Source organism: Euleptes europaea, chromosome 5, assembly GCF_029931775.1.
Source record: "Euleptes europaea isolate rEulEur1 chromosome 5, rEulEur1.hap1, whole genome shotgun sequence".
Classification (NCBI taxonomy): domain Eukaryota; kingdom Metazoa; phylum Chordata; class Lepidosauria; order Squamata; family Sphaerodactylidae; genus Euleptes; species Euleptes europaea.
Genome location: NC_079316.1, coordinates 78,847,443 through 78,871,345, shown reverse-complemented (window position 1 = coordinate 78,871,345; position 23,903 = coordinate 78,847,443). Strand labels below are relative to the sequence as shown.

The following is a 23,903-nucleotide window of genomic DNA, read 5'->3' as shown; positions in this document are numbered from 1 at the left end:
CCTTTCTTTGGTAATTTAAATCAGCCCCGATTTAAACCAATCCACCCTGACTCCTATTGCAGGCAAAAAAAAACCACTATCCCCAAAACAGAAGAACAATAATAGAGAATGGAAATACATAGTTTGTAAGTGGAAAGTGCTGGTAAGTCTCAGCTAACTTATTTATAGCAATCCTATAGGGTTTTCAAGGCAAGAGACAAATAGAGGTGGTTTGCCTGCCTCTCCATAGCAACCCTGGACTTTCTTGGTGGTCTCCCATCCAAGTATTAACCAGCGCGGATCCTGTTTAGCTTACATGAGCCATCCAGGTCACTGCATATGGAGTTTACTGTCCAGAAAATATTTAAACTTATTATTTAGATTTCAGTTAAAAAAATTAAGACCAGTTATAAACATTGTGTGATGCTTCCATAGGAAAAAATAGCATCGTATCTTGTTCTACCCATCCTTTCTTATAACAGTACAATCAATGTCTGCCATGACAGCATGCTGTGTGTTTCCTCCACTCCCATATTACTGGCTGTTGCTAGCAGGGAAATGCACAATGTAATGATTTAACAACACGAAGTACATACCCAGTGCAAAGGAGACAGGGGAGAACAAGGCACACGGTGGTCATTTTTGGTTAGGGTTTCCAGGTCTCTCCTGGCCACTGGTGGAGGATGGAGGGTAGGGTTGCCAGATCCAGGTTGGGAAACTCCTGAAGATTCGGAGGTGGAGCCTAAAGAGGATGGGGACCTCAGTGGGGTACAATGCCATACAGTCCACCCCCCTCAAAGCATCAATTTTCTTCAGGGGATCTGATCTCTCTAGCCTGGAGATGAGCTGTAATTCTGGGAGATCCCTAGATCCCACTTGGAAGCTCGCATCCCAGTTTTTGGTAGCAGTTGTATGTTTGATGAAACATGTTTATTATTCTCAAGTCTCTTAATGAAGAGTATTGTATATTGCCCAATTAGAGTTGCTAGCTCCAGGGTAGGAAATCCCTGGAGATTGGGGGTAGAGCCTGAGGAGGGTAATGGGAGGGGTCTCAGCAGGGTATAATGCCATAGAATCTACCCTCCAAAGCAGCCATTTTCACTGATCTCTGTCACCCCGAGATCAGTTGTAATTCCAGGAGATCTCCAGGCCCCACCTGGAGGTTGGCAAGCCTATTCCCCATTGTCATTCTGCTTGTGAGAGCTGGTCCAGCCCTAAGACATTATGGCAAAAGGAAACATTACCTTCTCAGAGAAATGGAATAACATTGTGAAAGATGTTGTCTACATATGTGAGTCCTAGTAAAATAACAGTCAAGAGCTCTATGAAAAAACCAAATGGCTTTGGTAATAAACAAAAAAAGCATACCGTAATAGGTGGAGGTGGCAGAACGTGCCCACAACATTGTTGAGAACCTATTTGCATTAGAAGATAGCTTGAGAAACCTCTCCTTCCCAACTGATTGGTGAGCTGGCATATTTGCATTGTCCTTTGAAGATAGAAGTCAACAAATATCTGCAGATATTTGCATTGTCCTTTGAAGATAGAAGTCAACAAATATCTGCAGACGCTCCCTTCATTTGACCAGCAAAGAAAGGCCTTTTATGCACGGGTTGTTTCTGTTGGATATGCTGCTCTCTCAATGCACAGTATTTGCAGACAAATTCTCAAATCCCTCTGTACAGGTGCTCCCCCGCCCCCGAATAAATTCCCAGAGTACTTGGGATTACTCGGAGTATATTTCTGCATGGCCCAGTGAAAATGTGGAGCATCTGAACTAAGGGGGGAGTGGTCACCAAAGACACCTATAAGGAGAGGGCGGCAAATCCGCCTGGCTCTGTTCAATCCAGCCAAGGTCTGAAACGGACTCATTTGCTGTGAAATTGATCAAATAAGCAGCCACATAGGTTGTTTGTGATTATGTCAGTGTTCGTAGTCCCACACTCACAAAAAAAAAACCCTGATCCATCTGGCCAAGGTCTGACCAACACTCGCTGTGAAACTGACCAAATAAGCAGCCTCATAGTATTTCAGCATACTCTTGCTAGCCCTACACTCTCTCTCTCACTCTCTCTCTCACACACACACACACACACAAAGATGGTTTCGAGGGGAGGGGTTGAACGAGGGGGAAAGACAAGTGAGATGGAGAAGCAAGAATGGATGTGGGGAGAAAAACCCAAACTGACAATATGCACAGGACCAGCTTTTGATTTGGGATCGAGGCAGACTTTAAATTCCGGATAAAATAGCATCCAGAAAATGCGGGGGAAATACGAGGGGAGAGTGAGGTGACTTCTAAAGGTTGGAGAAAACGTGCATAATTGAAAACAAAATCCCGAAGTAGTCAGGGGGTGATGGCAACGGAAACAGTCGGTGCATAAAAGGTCAAAATCTAAGGAAGGAGGGGGAAAGCTGTTGGGGGAGGTGGCTTTTTTCAGTCAGACAACAGGACTGGAAGAAAAGGTTAAAGAGCTCCTCTTTCCCCAAGCCATTCTCCAACTCAAAAAAGCCAGTGCAGCAGCTGCATTTGCAAATGAAATCACACACTGTTAAAACGAAGACGGAAAAGAAATATACAATGCACACTTTGGCCTTTTGAGTCCAGTCTTCAAGGTCAAATGCTGTCCTATGAAACTTTGTTTCTACCATGTTCAGAAAGTCAAACACTGCTCTAAGTGAGATGGTTCTCCTATTAGGAGTCAAGACTCCGCTCTGAGTGACACTTTGTTTCCACAGTGTTGAAGAAGTCAAAAGCTGTCCTTAGAGACTTCGATTCCACGAGGTTCAGGAGGTCAAAACTCTGCCTCTGTGAGACTCTCTCCTATTAGATGCTGTCTTTGTGGTAAAGCTTTGTCTCTATAGAGGAAAACAGGGGAAGATAAGTGTGTCTTGGGAAGATTCTGCTTGTTTAGGAAAAATATCTCCCCCTTTTGAAGAGGAGAGGTCCTCCTCAGGTACTTTCCCCCCTACTTAACTGCTACCCCCACAGAACGATTAAGGGGGAACAGGTCAAGTTATCCCCCGTGAAAAGGGATGTCCTTAAGGCATTCAAAACACAAGGCTGTTCTGCTTGTTCAAGGATTGTTTTGCACATTACACGAAGCATGGGCTCAGCTGGGACGTGCAGATTTAGAATCTCAAATTAAACAGCTTAAAGCTGCAAATGGGGAAAGCAATACCGCGGTGCAGGCTATTTTGAAACAAAGAATAGAGATCACTCAATATGCAGGAGGGCAAGAAGAACACCAACAGCAGATGGATGCATTAAACACAAAGAAGGGGATAACTGCAACTGCTACATTTGGCTGGGCAAAAAATGAGGACATGAATTTAAATGGAATTATGGGAGAAGTCTAAATGGCTTGCTAGTGGAGGAGACCCAGCTTGTGTTCATATAAGGAATCAGCTTTTGGGAACTGGTTAGTTTGGACTGGCTCTCCAGTGGAAGAATTCCTAAAGGGCCAGAGCATGCTAGGATTTAGTTTGCAGGTATGTCTAGATAGTATCAAAATGGGAAGAATTTAACCAGATTTGCTGCCACACTGTTGACTGGTGCAAAAGATGTTAGGCAAGGGGAACACACATTGAATACAAGATGCAGAAATCAAACTGCCCTTTAGACAGGATAGCCATTTACCCAGACTCAGAATGGCTATAGAACATCATATTGGCTTTGTTACCAATTCTGGCAAAGAATGGCATCAGTTCAGATGGCACACCCACTGCTCATGGTTAAAAACTTGTACTAACATGTTTCATCTAGTCAGATCTAGGTCTGTATTGATTACTCTGACTGGCAGCAACTCTTCTAGGACACAGATGGAGGTTTCTCACTACTACCTGAGCATGTTAACTGGAAATGCTAGGAATCTTCTGTGTGCAAACAGATACCCCACCACTGAGCTACAGCTGCATTAACCTGGGTACATGTGTGAGTGTGTGTATGTGCACCACCAAGTGACAGCTGACTTATGGCAACTCCATAGGGTTTTCAAGGCAAGAGACATTCGAAGGTGGTTTGCCATTGCCTTCCTCCATGTAGGCTGGCTGAGAGAGTTCTGAGAGAACTGTGATTGGCCCAAGATCACCCAGCAGACTTCATGTCTGGGGAATGGGGAATCGAACCCAGTTATCCAGATTAGAGTCCGCTGCTCTTAACCACTACACCATGCTGGCTCTACTGGGTACAGTGAAATAAAAAATGAAGCTAGGATACCAGAAAGACTTCTTTAGCCATGCTAAAGGCTACACAGAACAGCTACCAAGCACTGCTACAAACAAAACATCTGTCTGGTGGTAGTGGATCCATTTTCTAAGCAGCTAGAGGTAACTGCCAAGGCCCCAATGCAGCATGCTTTATATTTGCATACTTTATATTCAACACAGGAGAAGCACAGACAGACAGAAAAAGAAGGTGGCTGCATGTATAAACAGAGGGGATTCTGAGAAATGAGGAAGCCATCTGGGGGGAGCTGGGGGCCAATTCTGGATTGGAAAATTCTTGGAGTTTTGGGAGTGGAGCCTGGGGTCAGCAGGGCATGGGGGAGGGATCTTAGGAGGGAATAGTGCTATAGAGTTCACCCTCCAAAGCTGCCATTTTTCTACAGAGGAACCGATCTCTGTAGGCAAGGGCTACAGGGAACATCTGTTCATTACTGTCAAGTGAAAAAATATAGAATTGCTCACCGATAAGAGGTGTGCACAGTATGGGGAAACCTGTCATCTTTGGTTCAAGGGGATTCTCTCATTTTGGGTTGTTTCCATCCAAGATGGTCTGGAAGTTCAGATTCCTAGCCTGGACCAATGTTTTAAATAGAGGCCACATTTTGTTTATTATTTGTTTGTTTGTTGAGTTATTTACACCCTTTCCTCCCCAATGGAGAAACCATGTGGCTTACAACATTCCCCATTTTCCATTTTATCTTCCCAACCACTGTGTGAGGTAGGTTAGGCTGACAGAAAGTGACCAGCCCAAGATCCTCTGATAAGCTTCCATGGCAGAATGGGCATTCAAGATCCTTTTCTTTATTTTAGACTTATATCCCAACCCTCCTCTGGGTCACAGGGCTTGGGGGGGGTGCTCACAACAGTTCAACAAACAATCAAACAACAACAATCAAACATACAAAATTTAAAAAATACAAGATAGCAAGGTAATGTGTGTGTGTAAAGTGCCTTCAAGTCGCAGCCGACTTATGGCGACCCCTTTTGGGGGTTTTCATGGCAAGCGACTAACAGAGGTGGTTTGCCAGTGCCTTCCTCTGCACAGCAACCCTGGACTTCCTTGGTGGTCTCCCATCCAAATACTAACCAGGGCTGATCCTGCTTAGCTTCTGAGATCTGACGAGATCAGGCTAGCCTGGGCCATCCAGGTCAGGGCTAGCAAGGTGATACCCTAACAGAAATCAAAATAAAACTTCATCAATTGGCATCCAGCAACCTACACCCCAGTTTGCTGTCAAAACCAGGTGGAATTGCTGATAAGGTAAAAAATTGGCCTTGACCATCCTCAACAAAATGCCTGGGTGGAACAACTCCGTCTTACAGGCCTTACGGAATCTAGGAAGATCCTGCAGGGCTCAAATGTCATCTGGCAGGGGCCGCTAACAAAAAGGCTCTTGCCCTCACTGAGGACAGTTGAGTCACCTGTGGGCAGGCACCACAGTAGACCATGTGAAGAAAATCAAAGTATTCTTGAGGGGGAGCTATAGGGAGAGGCAGTCCCAAAAGTATGAAGGTCCCAGACCATTTAGAGCTTTTCTTCAGATCCTAGTTGAGCACTCTTACCATGATGCTGCACTGGCATATAGGGACCTGGTGTGGCCAGGGACTGCAGTGAGAGAGGAGGAGGGATTTAAACTCTTTCCTCTGCATCAACCTGCTATTTGCCCTGTTATACAAAGAATATAAGCTTGCTCCAGTTGGGCAAATAGAATCTCTGTGGGTCTGTTTTAGGTCAAGAGAACAGCACCAGAGAAATAATTAAAACAGAATTGAAATAGCTGCTCTTCCAAAAGCTAAAGGGCACAGAACCAGTGGTTCTGGATGCAAAACAAAACAAGACATCAGGTTGTACCAAAGCTAAAGAGCAGACTATTAAAATAAAGAATTGAGAGGTTTGTGTAAAATTTGTAAAAAGGAAAAGAAAACCCTTAGCATATAGGCATTGGAAGGCTGCAATCCAGAGTTCTCATACGTACTTTGTTGTAAATGAGGGCAAAATCAAGCACCAATGGTAGAACTCTGTCCATTTAAATGCGTTCCACAGAAGACAGATAGCATCTTGGATGTGAGATGAAATAAGCCATCTTAAAATGAAGGGAGTGCTTCTTCCTAATTTCTATTAACTTTTTATGGCAAAAGCTTGGCATATATAAAGATTCTCTAGCTTGTAAGATGCCACATCCAAGGTCGTTTTTTTGGGGGGCGGGGATTTCTAAGAAGAAAGAAATACAACTCGGGATAGGTCATACCGAAGGCAAAAGGTTGTGAAACATAGATGATACAAGAGGCAAAACTTGAAGAAATGAAAAGGTACCTAAGAGGAATTTCTTTCTGTGAAAAGTACAGGGCATTTTATAAGGAGCTGTATCATGCAGGAAAGCCTGTAAGGTACCATTCTGTAAACTGGCGCGGTTATTAATAGCAACATTATAAATGAACATATAAGATCAGTGCTATATCTCTGAGACAGGGTGGTATCAGTTTGAATTTAGAAATGCAAATTGAATAAACCGCTATTGTGTAAGCTGGGAGTGAATTTATTTTCTTTCAAAATATCCCTATATCTATCTATCTATCTATCTATCTATCTATCCATCTATCCATCTATCCATCCATCCATCTTATGAAATATAACTGCTGAGGCCACACAGTGGTTTTCTTTAGCAGTAATAGGATGTTAGGTTTGTCATTGTTTATCTGTATGGACTCAACAAGTATTAAAGAAGTATTGAATTAGTATAAATCTGTCTCAACATATTGGGAAAGAATTTAACTACCACTGAACAGCTATTAAGAAATCCTGAGCCATGGGACTGATTAAAAGAGTTAAGCAGAATACAGAAAAGATTCTGCTTTGTGTGATATACAAAATAACCTTGGTGGGAAACGCTGGAATGATCATCCAAATAAGACAGCTTTCTAAAACTGGCTGTGTTCATCCCAGGGTGATGATTTTTAGGGTCTTTGGGATCCTTTGCCTCTTTTGCAAGTCAGGTCTTTCATCATGGGCTCCCAGAGGTTCTCTTGGGGCCCTTCCATATATCACATTTGCCCTACTCACATTCAGAAAAACCTGCAGATGATGCTACAGTAGATTGGGAATCCACCTTCCAGAGCTACCTTGCCTAGTTCCCTTGGGCAACATAGTCCCTTTGAATGCTGTACCTGTAGCCTACCCTCTTGTCTTCTGCAAAACAGACTGCTGAACTATATATTCAGTCTAGTGGGAACAGTCAGTAGAGGAGGGCTCTATGAAATCAGGAAGTGGGTATAGTAATAGAACATTATACCAAGTAGAAATGTAATTGTGCTCTCCAGCAACATTACACATATGCTAAAAATGCCTTCAAAGCTAACGCTTTGCACACCTCATTTTGAAAGTTTAACGAGATGTTAGATGCATCCCTAGAAATGGCTCCAGTATGGATAGGGAAAACCAATAACAAACAGCTATTCAAATTAATACAATGCTTATGAAATCTCTTTTTCCAGCTTGATTGGTTTCTAGGAGAAGGTTTTGTGGAATAATCATCCTACTCCTGCATAGGTGTCTGGCTAACAAGCTATTGGATTTGCATCATCCTTTGAACATCCTTTACACCATCCTTTGAACATATTCTAGAAGGTCCTCTAGAAGGTCCAGAGGTTTCTGGAAGATTCTTCTTAGGCTACTTTAGCTTAAACCTTTCAGTTTTAACGAATCAGATTCAACATTCCAGCAGTACACAGCTAAGTTCATGTGGTTAATTACCATGCTCTATTATCCATGCAGAATGAGTCATTCATAGGGTTGCCAACCTCCAGGTAGTAGCTGGAGATCTCCCACTATTGCAGCTGATCTCCAGCCGATAGAGATCAGTACACCTGGCGAAAATGGTCACTTTGGCAATTGGATTATACGGCATTGAAGTCCCTCCCCTCCTCAAACCCTGCCTTCCTCAGGCTCTGTCCCAAAAATCTCCAGGTATTTCCCAACCTGGAGCTGGCAACCCTAGCCATTCATGTTCACTCAAAGGTAGATCCTACTATTCTCCTATGTAAATGGGCAGAAAATTTCAACTTGTTCACCTTAAAACCTAGTTATATTCTGTAGGTATATTATGCTTATAATAGGTCAGTGTTTGGAATTCTATAACACATCTATCACTTAAGCAGAAAATGTTGAAGCAAAGTGATAGGTAAGCATGCCAACTTGGGAGGCTTTAATGGGGAGTGGACACGTTCATAGAGGATAGGGCTATCCATGGCTACTAGTCAAAATGGATACTAGTCATGATGCATACCTATTCTCTGCAGGATCAGAGGTGCATGACTATTATATTAGGTGCTGCGGAACACAGGCAGGATAATGCTGCTGCAGTCATCTTGTTTGTGGGCTTCCTAGAGGCACCTGGCTGGCCATTGTGTGAATGGACTGATGGACTTGATGGGCCTTGGTCTGATCCAGCATGGCTTTTCTCATGTTCTTATCTCCCCACCACTCCTTTTCAAGTGCCAAAGTAGCCAGGGGGTGTTTGATAAGGCACAGGGGGGGGGGACAAGAGCACCTCAGCCTGCTTTGTTGTGGTTAAAACGATTTCAAAATGGCAATGGTGGCGTCCTCATGGCCACCATGAGGACACTGTTGCATCTAGTTTGGCCCTCAGTGAAACAGAAACAAGCGACTGAAAGCAACTCAGCAGCGTCAAGCAGGCAGATGTTGTTGATGCTACAGCTAATGCTGTCTGAACCTATTCAATCAATGAATAGTTCGTCACATCAAAGGAATACTGAACTGTGCTCAATAACAAAAGATCTTAAAATTCTATTAAAGACCCAGTCAGTGATAGCCTTTAGGGAGACTCTGGGTGAGTTTTATAGGATTATTCTAATAAATGAATGCAGGGCTACCACTGGTGAAGACAGATACGTGCTACTAGATATCATAAAGGATACCCATTAAAACTAAAAAGAAGCCTTAATATACTGTCACAGCAAAACAAATTTATCTGCAATGTCCAGGAACAGCATATGCCTTCCACTCAGCACATGGGCTTGGATCCTATATCTTCTTTTGCTTGCACTCCTCTTCGATGGTTGCAGACGTAGTGTGTGTAAAGTGCCTTCAAGTCGCAGCCAACTTATGGCAACCCCTTTTGGGGGTTTTCATGGCAAGAGACTTACAGAGGTGGTTTGCCAGTGCCTTCCTCTGCACAGCAACCCTGGACTTCCTTGGTGGTCTCCCATACAAATACTAACCAGGGCTGATCCTGCTTAGCTTCTGAGATCTGACGAGATCAGGCTAGCCTGGGCCACCCAGGTCAGGGCTGTAGACCGCCGCTAAAAAGAATGTTGCTCTCATGTAAAGTTCCTCGAAAAGCACTGGACTTGCACAAGTAAAACTGCTTTGCACTAGAGGAATGCATGCTCTGCAGTAGAAGACTGCACACACAACCCAATGGGCAAAGAGGAACTCATCGATACAGGGTTCAAGCCATGGCTTTTATGCCATTTGTTCCTTTTGGATGTGTCCTCAACTCACAGAGGGAATTTACGCTACAGCACCCCCTTAGCTTTTCATGTATGTAAATGTATTGATACTGTCTGCTTTTTTCTTTTAACATCGATTCTGTTCTTCAGCCCTGATGCTTCAAAAGGCAGGCATGTCATAAACATGCTCCACGTTCAGGAGGAATCTTATAAACACAGGCAATTAAAATAGGATTCCAAAAATAAAACCCATGAAATACACTTTAATAATACAAACCAGGTCTTTCAGAAGCCAATGTAGCATACAGTCTGTTAAGCTTTTGATTAAAGAATCGCATTAACAAATAATTTAATACCATAACACAGCAATCACATTGTGGGAAAAGCTACAGAATAGGCAGCATGTTGAATTTTACTGGAATGCAGACCTGACTGGAAGTTGATTTAATGAGGATGCCTACTATACTACTTCCAAGACAAACTAAAGTTAACCAGGTACAAAAAATGTGTGGCGATGGATGCCTGAGTGAATGCTACACAAGGCAGTACATTTTTCTGGGATACCTCTACGGTTGCCAGCTCCGGGTTGGGGGTGGATCCTGGGGAGGGCGGGAGAGGGGAGCGACCTGAGCAGGGTATGATGCTAATCCTAATTTGACAGACCCTAACTAGGAATAGAAAATGAAGGGGCTCGCAATTAGGGTTGCCAGATCCCTCTTCACCACCGGTGGAAGGTCTTTTTGGCAGATCCTGAGGAGGGTGGGGTTTGGGGAGGGGAGGGACTTCAATGCTATAGATTCCAATTGCCAAAGCGGCCATTTTCTCCAGGGGAACGGATCTCTGTTGCTTGGAGATCAGTTGTAATAGCAGATCTCCAGCCACCACCTGGAGGTCAGCAGCCCTGGGTACTTCCCTGAGTTGTGTTGACAGATGTGGTCTGGAATTTCCATGCTTCCTAAGGGTTCATTGTCCTGATTCAGATTGCAACTGTGGCCTTCAGAGAGAAAGAACTTAAGCCTGCACCATTTGCCCACCCTGAAACAACCTCACGAAGTCGCTACTTCCACTGGTGGAGAAGAAGAAGAGTTGGTTTTTATATGCCGACTTTCTCTACCATTTAAAGGAGAATCAAACCGGCTTACAAACACATTCCCTTCCTCTCCCCACAACAGACATCCTGTGAAGTAGGTGGGGCTGAGAGAGCTCTAAGAGAGCTGTGAGTAGCCCAAGGTCACCCAGCTGGCTTCATGTGGAGGAGTGGGGAATCAAACCCGGTTCTCCAGATTAAAGTTCACTGCTCTACACCACCTCTCTTAGTCAGTACACCACGCTGGCTCTCAGCCCAGTAGCACACATCAAGGCCATTTATGCAGGGTCGATTCTGCTCCTCACTCAATGCTGATTTTTTTAAATCTGACCCTTACAATGACTATTCACAGTCCCGATGCAAGAGGAGAAAGTCAAACAAATTCCACCCCCCCACACACACTCACCTGCTCCTTCATTCCTTCGTTTGCATAGCCATTAGCAATAGTCGTTAGCATAGCCGCAGCTGGGATTCTGCATGCTTCTTTCAGTGAATGTTACAATGCGGGGGCGGAGCAAATACAAAAGGTCACGTTAAAGGGGCTTTTAAGAAATGCGAAGCCAGTATGCGCCGGCTTAGCAGTGATGTCTGGAATGACGGTTCAGTGTCTCAAATGATGGTTCAGCGTGAAGAAATAAAATAAATATGCGGGGCACTTCAGCCTGGAATGCACTGCTAATTACCAAGCATAAATGGCCTAAGTTTCCCCAATGAGGCAAAAAGTGGCTCCCAGGGACTATTTCATCAGGAAAACAGTGAGGATGGGAAAGCTGAAGCTCATTCTCCCCAGACGCCATGGTCCTGATAAAAACTGGACTCATGCACACCTGGAAAACATGACACTCCCGGACCACATTTGTCAACCGGACTCAGGGATGTGCCCAAGGACACTGCATAGTATTGTGTAGTTTGGCCCTGTCAGCAATCACAGGGATGTGTGCTCAATGAGTTAACTTTGCTGTATTTTGCTTGGATTCAAAAGAGACTGCCTACCAAGCAAGTCTGTTCTTCACCTGCTACATAATGGGTCGGGTGCTACAGCTTTCCGACGCAACCCGGTGGCATAAAAAGTTTTATGCAGTTTCTCAGTTCCCCAAGGGACTTTAAAGAATAAGGATGTTTTTTTTTTTAAGGATTTTCTGCGAGGGTGGCTGACAAGCCAAAAACACAAACAAAACTGTCAATGGCTCGCCCGTATGAGGTGACTCACCGCTGTGTTGGCACAGGCCAGAGGAGTTTAAAAGAGCAAATGATCAAACAGAAATGCAGAGCACAGCCTGCATATCAACACACCCCAGAATTAATGCGCAGAAACAGATGCCCAAGGATGAGGATGCACCTTTCATTTTCCAGGTGGGAGCCTTTCTGCCTAATTTATGTTTACTGTCACAGGGCCAGTTTATACAATTGGCAGGATTCAGCAGTAAAGCTTTTCCTTCATGATGATAGGATGGGGTGCCATGGGCTGAAATATTCCTCCAAGAAAAAAAATACTTCCCTGTCATGCTCTTTGAACAACACTTTGTCTTGGGTGAGTGATGTTAGGTAGTTGAGTCATTAATCTGAACCAGGGTTCAACTCTGGGAGGTAACTACTGTTTTCAGCTCAACAACATGATTCAGCTCCAGCATTTGTATAGTATGAAGACCATCAGGGTATCATTGGTGCAATTCAGACATAGCACAAAAACATGGTTTCATTAAACTAGTTATGGTTAATATGATTGTATGAATGCATGCAACTCCACTAACTATGGTGAGTTAGGGTCTATCAAATCAGTACAGAAAGCCAGGGGCCTGAGGTTAGTTCACATGAATGGTTTCAAATAATGTTTGAATTTACACATCCTGGCTGAATCCTGGCTTGTTCTATGGTGACCCCCTCCTGGGGTTGCCAACCTCCAGGTTGTTACTCAAATGTAGACAGCCACTATGGCAAAAAATAAAACATACACAATGAAACAGTGTCTAAAGTAAAGTATATTGTTTCACAAAATAACTGGTAATCCTACCAGAAAATACTAATATATTCAACCCTGTTACTTCACAGGGTTGCGAAGAACTGAAATATTTTTTCTTTGAAATGTAAGACACCACAGTGCTTATAAAGATAAATCAAAATTATAGCAAAACAAGACAGGCATCCGGTATAAGTCCTGTTTCAAAAGGAATTTTGTATGTTTTATTTTTTGCCATAGCGGCTGTCTACATTTGAGTAACTTTCAATACAGCCCAAGTAATTATTGTTAATTAACCTCCAGGTGGTGGCTAAAGATCTCCCGCTATTATGACTGATGTCCGGGTGATAGAAATCAGTTCCCCTGGAGAAAAGGTCCACTTTGGCCATTGGACTCTATGGCATTGAAGTCCTTCACCCAAAATCTCCAGGTATTTCCCAACCTGGAGCTGGCAACCCTACACCCTACCCAGCCACAGAGAGAAGGAAATTAAGCCACTGTTTGTCAAAGGAAACCAGATATTTGAGTAGGGTTGCCAGGTCCTTCTCCACCGGCGGGAGGTTTTTGGGGCAGTTAGCAGTATCCCTTTTGGGAACTCAGCTCACTATCCTAACTTGGGAATTGAATAGAACTAAGAAATTGGATTTGCTGGTGACTCTGAAAAATGGACCCAGTATAAGAACATTTGAATTAGACTAGTATAGAAGTGGGGCTGAAGAAGAATATTGAAACGGCCGTACCCCTTCTATGAGAATTTTTCTTGGTGATACCAGAATGAAGGATCACTAATAACAAGACCATCTATTCTTAAAAAGATTACTGAGATATATTACCAGATGGATATTTCTCTCATATTGGACTGAGTCACTTTTGGATGGACTTTTATGTCTACACCTTGTACATATTTAGAATTAGGATAGTTGTATCAACAGTGTGTATATATATTGTAGCACTGAACAAGAATTTTTGCACTTTGTGATACATTCGCATCTGTGCTGATGTCCTAATCTCTGTATATGAGCATAGAAGTGTCTATTTCATTGCAGTACCTGGAGGTTGGCAACCCTAGATTTGAGTGACTGATTTCCCAACTTCAGTTTTGCAAATTCCTGGAGATTTGGGGGTAGTATCTGGGGAGGATGGAGCTCACTGAAGATGTGATACCACTGAGTCCATCCAGTGGCGGACCTACATTTTTGGGGCCCTGAAGCTTGAACTGTTATAAGGGCCCCTTTGCAACCCGCAACAATAGGGCAACATCCAACAAGGCCCTGGTCCCAGCCTGATGGAATGTTCTTCCAAGTAACATCATGGCCCTATGGGACCTTCAGAAGTTCTGCAGGGCCTGTAAAACAGAGCTTTTCCACCAGGCCTACAATTGAGGGCAACCACAGTTTGTCATCGTTACTGGTGTCTCTCTTGTCTCCCTCGGGGCTTCTGATATGAGTATTTGGCTGCTTGGCCGGGCCAATGGCCTTGTAATTATATGAGTACCATCTTGTTAACTGCATTGAATGGTTTTATGAATTTTATTGATTACTCATGAATTTTAGATATATATGATTTTATTATGATTGTTGTTACCTGCTGTCAGGTAAGAGAGAGGAATGGGGATCTTCAGTAGCTGCCACCACTCTGGTGTGAGCCTAACTCAAGAAGCCCAGAGTACCCTGCCTGCCCCTGGCTGCTTCTTCTCCCAACAGGTATACTTTCTAGGTGACCAAATGAGGAATGAGGACCCAGGGCAGAGAAACAAACAGTTTATTAAAAAGGTCTAATAATAAGGATAAGTCAAGCCACAATAGGATGACAAAACCAGTAAAGGCAGGCAAGCAAACAAATAAAAACCCTAACACATCTATCTTTACTGTCCCTAGCCGTCTCCTGGCACTAGGCCTCAGGCTAACTCACCCCTTCCTGGATGAGGGATCCCTCCATCTGCAGCAGCCTCTCCCCAGCCCTGCTCCCTAGGAATGAACTCCCTCCCTTTTTAGGCAAGGCATTTTATTCCTTCTCCCCAGGCACCACTCCTTTACCCCTGGTTGGCCCTAGCCTTCCCTCCAAATCCTCTTCCACCAATCACAAGGCCCAGAGGGTACCTTGGAGATGTAGGCCTGGTAACTACTTTAATATAGGCCTCCCTAGGGCCTGTAGGCTGCACTTGAGGCCTAGGATCATGACACCCACCCTTACCCTGGCTTTGACCAGGAATGAGGGTGGCCTACAAATTTAACTAATAATTAATAATAATAATAATAGGGAGGGGGTCATCAGAGGGGGCAAGTTAGGATAAAAAGGTGAAAATCTGATCTTTTGGTGTTAAAATGCACAAGCAAGACGAGTGCAGCCTGAATTGAGAATTCAGATGCCTTTTTATGGTTCTGATTGGCTCTAGCCTAAGGGCTGAGCTATAGAATTATTAAGCCGTGCACCAATGAAGGATTTGAGGATTCAGCTGCCAAAATGTAGGCTATGAATAGATTCTGGTGAGCTCAGTGAGCCCTTACATTTTGAGGCCATGTGAAATGGGTATTAGAGCATGTTCTAAAGTCAATATTAAGTACTTCAACCGATTGGCTTATGATTCTATCACTAAAAAACTCCATCGATTTTGTAGAGAAATTCACTCATTTAAAAAAAGTTGCTTCGGGGGGCCCTCCAGGATTGGGGGCCCCTGAAGCTTAAGCTTCATTAGTTTCACAGTAGATCTGCCTCTGAGTCCATCCTCCAAAGCTGCCGTTTCCTCCAGTGTAACTGTAGTCTGAAGGTCAGTTGTAATTTCAGGCTCCACCTGGAGGTGGGCAATCCTATTGTGAGCTGAATCCTGGTTTCACAAACTAACCATAATTCAAACCACAAGTTCGAATTATTCCTGAGCTAAGTTTATGAATGCATAGAGACTATGGTCTTAATTTCAGCTAGGCCTCATTTTAGATATGTCAATTGTTTTCAGTGCCAAAGCTTGGAAACTTATGGAATATCAACTGATACACAAGTGCTTCTGGATGGGTTGCCTACTGGACAAAAGCTTTATACACTTCTGAGGACACCTTTGGTAACATTCTGATTTCTGAGTTAAAAGGGTATGGCTCCCTTCACACCGATGTGATTGGTGGGTTCTGTAGGAAGTCTCCCTGTGTAGTTCTAATCCACACAATATGGGTAAATCGAAACTTTAATCCCCATGAATCCAGGCCTTGAGTTCTTTCCCAGCATATGTCTCTGCAAATAGGTCGATGTAAGTGACTAACAATTAGGGTTGCCAACCTCCAGGTGGTGGCTGATCTCCCACTATTACAACTGATCTCCAGGCTATAGAAATCAGTTCCCCTGGAGAAAATGGCTGCTTTGGCAATTGGACTCCATTGAATTAAAGTCCCTCCCTGCCCTTCTCAGGCTCTGCCCCCAACATCTCCAGTTATTTCCCAACCTGGAGCAGGCAATCCTAAGCAGAGTTACAACCTGCTAAGCCTGTTGACCTCAGTGGACTAAGAAGTCTTTAACTCTGTTCAGGGTTGCACTGTAAGGTTAGCATGGTTAAGTTATAAAATCCTCTGAATACATGACCCATGCCATCATCCAATGGAGAATTGGGAAAGTGAAGTTCAGTCAACATCCTTGGAAAGTGAAAAAGAGAATGTAACAGCTTCAGATTCCAGCATGCATTATGAGAAGTGTTTGTGTATGCCTTTAAAATCTGTTCACTTCCTTTAGAGACAGCTTAAGGAGTATGTGATGTGGCAGTTGCTATGGTAATGACTAGTTTTGTTATTGATTACTGAATAAAAACTTGTGTAAACCTACATAACATGCTGGCATGTAAGGCTCCCTTGGGAACTTTAAGTCGCACTTCTTTCCTTTAGTCAATTTGTCTCCACCACCACCCTGCCTCTCCACAACTGAGGGGTTTCTTCAGCTATAACTAGTCTATAATCAAAATTGTGCAAGTTCCATATGACCTACACATAGGGTTGACAGCTCCGGGTTGGGAAATACCTGGATATTTTTGAGACGGAGCCTGAGGAGGGCGGGGTTTGGAGAGGGACTTCAATGCCATAGAGTCCAGTTGCCAAAGTGGCCATTTTCTCCAGGGGAACTGATCTCTGCCACCTGGAGATCAGTTGTAACAGCAGGAGATCTCCAGCTAGTACCTGGAGACTGTTTGCACCCACAAAATTAGCATAACCTGTGGTAGAGCAGCTGAAAGTCAGCATAGGCAGACCAAAAAAGAGGCTACTAAGGGCTCATATAAGCTCGCTTAGGAGTAGAATCTGATCATTCTGCAGAAACATTCTCCTTGTATCTGATACCCCGAAAATTCAAAACTACTGCAGACAATTCATTTCATAGGGAAAAAATAGCGTATAAATCGCCCGTGGGAACTGTATTAATAACTCATTCAGGAAAATCAATTTTTCATTACCGTGTTAATACTGTTACCTTATAATCTGCAAGGTAACCAACCAGACACTGATTGCAATAAATAGCCATTTGTATCCATGTAATTACCTAAATGAAGCTGCTCTAATGAACTAACCAACTGTCCCTACTTGCAAACTATAGATGAAGATGCTGATTAGTTGCACCCAAAATTAACACTCCACATTAATAGATAATATCTCAGAATAATACAACTAAATGCAATACACAATGCAATCCAAGGTTATGTCAATCTCAGACTTTGCATTTTCCCCATTATTAAATAAGCCTGTGATAATTTAAAATGCTACCTTACAAAGACAGTCAGCTGCCATATAAGCAGTTTAAGCTTATAACTAGTAGACGGTCAGTTTCCAGCTCAGGTTAAGAAAACCACACAATGAAAAGACACATGTCAACATGAGGCAGGACTAAAGACAATGATCTGTTGAATAGTGGTCACCATAGGCCTATGTGGGTTGAATATAGGGTTGCCAACCTCCAGGTAATAGTATTCAAAAAACAGCTAATACGTGCTTACAGGAGTATGGAATTCAAAATATGGCACTTAAACAGAAATATCCAAATCAGGAAAGTCACAATACAAAATTTGCAGTTAGAATAATGTATTAGAACATTGGAAACAAAGCCACTTCTAACACAACAGATATATCATTAGAACAAAGTTCCAAGACAAATACATATACAAATTGTGAGCATATGCCGGCAGCGCTCGGCTAAATTCAGTTCGTAATCTGTGGTGTACTTAACAGTCACTTCATACAGCACCGGCAACCAAGAGTAGAGTAGCAATGGAAATCCGGTAAAGTTCCATTTCGTATAGATTTTCTCAAGCCTTTTAATTGTTCCGTGCAATATTCATTCAAAGTTTGAAGGAGTGTACCTTTCCTTTTTTCTTGGGACGACAAAAGTGAGACACTTTGCCCCTAAAGCCTCTCACCGGTGGGGAAGAGTGACCTGTCAACCCTAGTTGAATAGCACAATCTTGAGACTACTCCTTGGGGGCCAAAGAAGACCCTCACAGTACAATCTATGCAGAGTTACTTCAGCCTAAACCTGAGGTTTTAGGCTAGAACAATGGCACCAATTGTACTGCTAAAGAAAGCATGGCGAGGTGCACCCAAGATGAGACCTACTTACAATAAGATCTCTCTGAAATCCACGAAATGTTCCATTGGATTTAAATGACCCTTAGAGAGATGTTTTTTGCAATCTGTAGCTTGCATCTTCTTTCTTTGTTCACAGGATTCAGTAGCCAGAAACTAATAAAAAGAGCAAAAACAATGTAGTCCCCCCTTCCCAGATCTGCTGGGGTCAAGAGGTCTGACCTCTGCCTACTCACACACCCATTCTGTAAAAAAAATGGGACAAGCGCTGCTTATGATGTGACCAGAAACTCAAGTCCACATACTATTCAATGTAATCATAGGTAGCCTTTCTTCTCATTATGGTTTGGAGTTTGGTTCCATGACAGCAGTGACAAGGAATGAGGGCTGGCCAGTACATAGGCCTAAATCTAGAAAAGAGGTCCCCAATATTGTTGAGCCTGTGTGCACTTTTAGAATTGTGGGAACAGAGAATGAGGGCAAACTCAAACTATCTGCCATGGAAGGTCAGGGCTCATCAGAAAATGGCTGTCACCGGGCCCTGGGGCCAATCACAAACCGCTTAGAAGTCACAAGTCAAGCATCATCCCACTATGAACCTTGTTTTCCTGTTCCGATGTGGTAGAGGAAAGTCAGGATTGACTCTTTGCTGTGGGGAGAAGTAAAGGGGCACCATGAAAGTCATAGGTGGGTTCTATGGTGCTCACAGGTTCTACATTGGGATCACTGATTGATAGCAAGGAATGGCAAATCAGATCAGCTCCCTTTCGTGGATGGATACTCTTTCCCTATTGTTCCAAACAAGGAAGTAAAGAAAGGCAATTCCTGTGGTTTCCTCAAAGAATAGTCAGAAGGGAAAAAGACTGGGTGAGTAGATGTTCGAAAAGTTTCCTTAGATGCCACGGTCAGCTTTCCATTCTACACCTCTTTTTAAAAAAGCGGTTAGGCAATATTACCTCACCTAAGGCACATCTTGCAAAACAACAGAAAATGAGTTTTCCAGCAAGTCTGTCTCCTTTTCTTCTCCAGAGAGTGCTGAAAAACAATTCAGCCTTACCTAAACCTAATAAGCTCCAGACAGGTCATTTTCTACAAAAGTTCTGTTAAAAATCCAGTGAGAACAACAATGGGAATGGAGGAGAGTACTGGCTTTATCTATAGAAATTCACACACACACACACAAGTATTAAGAGGCTTGTTGCCAAAGAACTGACTGGTTAGTTCGTATCAATCAATACACGAACATCAGTCTTTCCCCTCAATAGCTTCTTGATCTTCCATGCTAGTTTAGGTTGTCAGCTTATAACTGGAGGAATTTTTATTCTATGCAGGTTTTAAAGATACAGCAGCCCTATCAGTATCTAGACTAGATTGTTTACTGTCTCACAGTCCCCCAGTCCTACTCGATGGAGATTGAACCATCTCTAGACCATATGTCAGGTGTTGACCAAGTGTGCTTTCTCATTGGAGCTTCCTTTCTGTAATTGCATCTCTCCACCATCCTGCCCAACCATAGGACCGCTGGTGATAGCTCAGCTTGCTTCAGCCTCCTGGTTTGTTTGTTTTTTTGGCTAGGGTTTCCTTTGCATGGTTGTTTTCCTTCATTTCAAAGCATATAGCCCCTCCTGATCTTCAGCACTGAGCAAGAGTTAGGAGCTCTGTAATGAATGATCAGATCTCTGTATATGAGAGAGACCCTGACTAAAGATCTCCTCATCTAAAAGCAGCCCTGGAGGCAAAGCCGGATTAAGACCTTTAGAGGCCCTAAGCACGTAAACGATTTTGGTGCCCCCATATATATGTAAAAAACAACAATTAACATTAAATTATTGAATACTTTTCAAATATATATATGTTGAGCCTAGTGTTTTTTTAAAGGATAAGAGTAAAAATTGTGATGTTCAGTTTTTTAAAATCATTGTATGCATGTAATTTTTTTCATTCATTGTGGGGGCCCCCCTTTTTGTGGCCTCTGGTTCAGCTGCACCATTTGCATTTTTGCACCATATGGTCCATGGTAAATTCGGCAATGGAAAATTTCTGTGGTGCCCCCCTTCCCTTGAGAGCCAGCATGGTGTAGTGGTAAAGAGCGGTGGTTTGGAGTGGTGGAGTCTGATCTAGAGAACTGGGTTTGATTCCCCACTCCTCCACATGAGCGGCGGAGGCTAATCTGGTGAACTGGATTTGTTTCCCCGCTCCTACACACGAAGCCAGCTGGGTGACCTTGGGCTAGTTAGTCACACTCTCTCAGCCCCACCTACCTCACAGGGTGTCTGTTGTGGGGAGGGGAAGGGAAGATGATTGTAAGCCGGTTTGAGTCTCCCTTAAGTGGTAGAGAAAGTCGGCATATAAAAACCAACTCTTCTTCTTCTTCTTTATACCCTAAGCACATGCTTATTTTGCTTAATGGTTAATCCAGCCCTGCCTGGAGGGAAGGACCACCTGCCCATGTGTATTCCTTTTTTCTTTTCTTTTTTGTACAAAACTGAACATAGAGGGGGGAGGAGGAGATAAGGCCCACAACTTGTTCCATATCTCACTGAGGTTTACTGTTTGAAGCATTTGATTTCACCAAGCAAGGCTGGCCATTCCTTGGTGGATACTTAAAAGTACCTTATATTAAGAACAAGATGAAATGATTCAATCTAGTACAGGATTCATGTGTGTATTCAGGTTTTCTGCTTAAAAGTAAACCTCTATTCCCTGTCCATCTCTTGAACCCAGCAAAGAAAATGAGGAAAAACGCATCCCCAAATTCCCATGTGTCCACTCTCCATAAGAAAATGTTAACAGACTGTAAATCCAGGTTTCCTTCTGTCTGAAAATTCTAATGAAGTTTGCTTTATATGAGAGCTACAATCCTTGAGAACTTCATCAGACTTGGCTGGGTCAAAGCTAGAGCTGGGACTGTATTTTTCATTTCATTGCCTATAGAACAGAGACGTTTTCTCCTATCGGCCTGAAGTTTGGGGAAGATCCCTAGGGGAGGGGTACAATCCCTGGGATTCTCATCCCAATTGGGGAGAGGAATTACAGGCAGAAATGTATTTGCCACTGGAACACAAGGGAGAAGATTTGAGCCGAAAATTGGCTCAGACAGAACATTAAACCATGGTTTGAAACTATGTGAATGAACCTTGGTTCACTTGCTCCCTCTCTTCCTCTCCCTCTTCCTTTTGTGACTATGTTTGAGTTAGTTATTTCTACTTTAAAGTAAACCCTAGTTCCCCATTACATCTGAAGCAGCAAATTATGGTTTACTGTTCGATTCCATCCATAGGGGCACAATTCCCTGTTCTGCTCTCACTGCTGCTGTGAATGCACAGGCACTCATACCTACAACAAAGATTTCAAAGGGGCTAATCCCCATAGTATTCCCTACCCAGAAAAAAGCAGGGGGAGAGGATGGCAAGTATGAGGAGAAATAATGTAAGGCATAGGCGAGGAGGTAGAGAAATCTGTACCTTCCTGTCCACTCTCTTCCCAAACACACTTTGGGAACAATCTTTCAGAAAAGACTGTGCCAAAACATATTTGGGGTAATTGTGTAGTGGAGCCGGAGAAAACTTGGAAGGCAGACAACAATATGTGGAGAAGCTCCAAAAAGAGACAATGCAGTTTCATTTCCGGGGGAGGGGGGTATGCAAAGGAAAACTTCCATCAGAAAGCAACCCTCTTCTCCAGAACAGGATTGTAAACCAGCTTCAAACTATGGCTTACAGTCCTGGTTTTGGAGGGGAAGTGCAAAGATAAGTTTGAATATAATGGCAAACCATGGGGTACATTGAATCAGAAGTTGTTAACTGGGTTAGAGCATGCATGAGGAGGTGGGGGCAGAAGGGAAAGAGGGGTGATGTGAGTTTCTTAACATCATATAGCACTATGGCTTATTGGTCCACCTGAATCAACCTATAGATATACATAAGCAAGCCTGTGCATTGTCCTGCATATTTATGACATCCTATGAGAAAATCTGAGCAGTGTGCTGATAAAATATCACTTCCTAAGTCATCCAAAGAGAACTGTTGCAAAGCAATTAAAATATATGCTTGACCAAAAAAAAGTAATTTAAAACAGCTGATTTTGTCCAAAGTCAAGAGAACAATTTCCAAATTAATTTTTTTTAAAAAGAAGAAGCAGATTACTATTGTCAGTGAAGATTTATTACAGGGGATATTACCACTTCTTTTCAAAAGCGAAAAACAAAACACTACTCGTTTTCCAAATTAACAAGAGGAGGAAGACAGAACTTTGTGCAGTGTTATGGTCAGACCATACAGACATATAGCGTTCTCAAATTAAAGGGAAACAAATGAGAGCTCACCTGCACACTCACAATCAATAAGCTAAATCTGAAGAGTTTTAACAAAAGGATACATATTAAAAAATTAGAGGTGTCAATCCTGAATCTGTTGTGTAAAAATGTAATTATTTATAGAGAAATTCGAAGGACATTCTGAGACATGCAGAAAACATTATGACTAGTATCAAAGACAAATAGTCAAAGGCTACATCATAAATCAATTAGTGTAGACATAGCATCATTGAGAAATGGGTCACTTACAGACCCTCCGCCTAGGGTTGCCAATTGCCAGGTAGTAGCAGGAGATCTCCTGCTAATTCAACTGATCTCCAGCCGATAGAGATCAGATCACCTGGAGAAAAATGGCAGCTTTGACAATTGAACTCTATGGCATTGAATCCCTCCCCTCCCCAAACCCCGCTCTCTTCAGGCTCCGCTTCCAAAATCTCCCGCCAGTTTTGAAGAGGGACCTGGCAACCCTACCTCCCCCCCAGCAGCTGATGAGGCCAACCTCATATGTAATGCCATACAGATACCAGTTCTCAAAATGTTCCAATTTGGATACCCCTGTCTTCCCTCTGAGTAGGGTTGCCCGGTCCCTCTTCGCCACTGGCGGGAGGTTTTTGGGGTGGAGCCTGAGGAGGGCAGGGTTTGGGGAGGAGAGGGACTTCAATGCCATAGAGTCCAGTTGTCAAAACGTCCATTTTCTCCAGGTGAACTGATCTCTATTGGCTGGAGATCAGTTGCAATAGCAGGAGATCTCCAGCTATTACCTGGAAGTTGGCAACCCTACCTCTGAGAATCCAAGTCTCTTAGAATCCTGACACGACTGACCCAAGATTTTTCACAGGCCTGCCATACTCTCCAACACATTTCTGAAGGATCTCTCAAGGCCTATGAAATCAGTCACCAAACCATCTATCACCAAACCACTGTGTGTTCAGCAGTCTGCAGTCAGACATCATACCAAAGTGAAGTTAAACCAAGCCAGGGTTCACTGTGACATCTGAAGGTAGCACTGGATCAGGGAAATCACTGGTTTGAATCTTACATCTGCCAAGCCTCAACCTTAGTCCCCACCCCAATTGCAGTGTGGGGGAAAAAAAAGCACTGACATTCCATAAAATGCTTTTCTAAGGTTTACCGAGCATTGCATGTTCAGTATTATTCTAGCCTAGGGAAGGAATAGGCAGTCATGAAACTTGCTTTAAAGAAACGCTGATCTAAAATGTAATCTCATTGTAAATTCTCTCTGAAACTAAACAGCAAAGCTCCAGCCTTTCCCCCTTTTTATTATTTCATTCAAGAAACATGCCTATTTTTAAAACAAGATGC

General features: G+C 43.1%; 1 protein-coding gene across 2 annotated transcripts in view; it reads right to left on the bottom strand.

Moving 5' to 3' along the window:
* ADGRA1 (adhesion G protein-coupled receptor A1) overlaps positions 1–23,903 on the bottom strand; it is a 475,126-nt gene that overhangs the window by 58,261 nt on the left and 392,962 nt on the right. The window lies entirely within an intron of this gene.